Consider the following 1962-nt stretch of genomic DNA (forward strand, 5'->3'; position numbering starts at 1 on the left):
CTCAATGGGACTTACTTCTGAGTAGACACGTCTAGACTTGCACTGTTGCTGTAGGAATGCTAGATATTTTTTCTCCCCTGAGAAGAACAGGGGCGGATCAAATGAAATTCTCAAGAGTAATGAACTCAAAGACACTTCTGAAGAAGTGTGCATGCACACGAAAGCTCATACCAAGAACTAACTTAGTTGGTCTTTAAGGTGCTACTGGAAGGAATTTTTTTATTTGAACTCAAAGACAGTTATGGTGTTGATCATGTTAACAGCCCAACTATTCTGTCTCAGTAGTTACTAACAGTAAAGCAGCTAAGATTCAATTCTCACAGAATCGTAGAGTTGGAAGGGAATCCAAAGTTCCTCAACACCCTGAAATGCCTATTTCCCATATTACTTTTCAATGTGGCAAAACCACCACATGGGAATCTTTTTTTTTTAACCACCTCAATTTGTACAAGGCCAACACTAAAAAAAAAAAATTAAAATGTGTTGCATCCTGGTGGCTCAGTCGCATCAAATATTAACACGAGGAAACGAACTGAAGTACTTTATCGGGAGGGGAAATAGGTGGAAACTGCACAAACACAACTACAGGGAGAAAACACACACAGAGGAAACGGCTTTATACAGGATCAGACCACTGGTCCAACTCTTCAATATTGCTAGCATCAGGGGCAATCCCTCATTAAGCAAACCTGATTCTGCCACCTTCCAGAACCCTACCAGCTTGGGTCGTGGCATCAGCCAAAAGGAAATTAAAAAGTGCTGGGGTTGGAGGAGGAGAAGAAGAAGAAGAGGAAGAAGAAGAGGAGGGGGAGGAGTTTGGATTTGATATCCCGCTTTATCACTACCCGAAGGAGTCTCAAAGCGGCTAACATTCTCCTTTCCCTTCCTCCCCCACAACAAACACTCTGTGAGGTGAGTGGGGCTGAGAGACTTCAGAGAAGTGTGACTGGCCCAAGGTCACCCAGCAGCTGCAGGTGGAGGAGCAGGGAAGCGAACCCGGTTCACCAGATTACGAGTCCACCGCTCTAAACCACTACACCACACTGGAGGAGCCCAGCGCCCTGATGAGGAAACGAATTGCCTTCTACCTGGTCATCAGAGCAGCCATCAGATGAGCAGAGAGGGAGCAATAAGATCAGCTGAAGAGGGGAGGTTGGGGGACTGTGCGTCTCCTTGTATTTGTGCTATGTGTGTGCCTACATTGACCTCTAGTGGCTCTCCAGGGTTTCAGACAGGATTGAACCCGGAGAACATGTGCTCTCCGTCACTGAGCAACAGCCCTTCCCCACAGCTTACCACCCACAGTTCGCAGCTTAAAAAACAGCGAGCGGGGACACACACACACAAACACACACTTCATTAACTCACAAAGAAGGCAATACAAGCACACTCTCCCAGTCAGCAGTTCTGTGGACAAAAGGGCACAGCAAGCAAAGTGGAAGGCAGCTCTCGTCCTCTGCAGTGTAAACTCGCTTTTCCCAAGCAGCGCACAGCTAGGAAAAAACACTGGGGAACGCATTTGAATGAACTTAGCACTTAGGAGAGCTTTTCACCGATGAAAATAGTGCCTACAAGGCAGACCCCCCCCCAAAAAAAGGTTTAATAGCCTCCCCTTTTTTGTCCTGGGAGTAGAAGTTTCCTTAGGGGGAAAATCTCTGAGAATTCTCAGCACCCTCACTGAACTACAATTCCCAGATTCTTTGGGTGGAAGTGAAACAGATATCAGCCTGATTCAATTTGTAGGGTAGTGCTGCTTTTAAACCGGTTCACTTAAATACATCTCCATCTGCAATTGATTGCAGCAATTTGAAATCGATAACCGATAGATGTGTGCAATAGAGGTTGGAATGGACTTCAAAATGCAGCAGTTGCCTTTAAATTACCTCATTTCCCATCTAAGTGTATGAAATTAGCCTTTTGTGGAAACCTAACTGTCCAAAAAAGAACCACTCCAACCTTAGG

This window comes from Podarcis vaucheri, assembly GCF_965113315.1.
Source record: "Podarcis vaucheri genome assembly, chromosome: 1".
In the NCBI taxonomy this organism is placed as follows: domain Eukaryota; kingdom Metazoa; phylum Chordata; class Lepidosauria; order Squamata; family Lacertidae; genus Podarcis; species Podarcis vaucheri.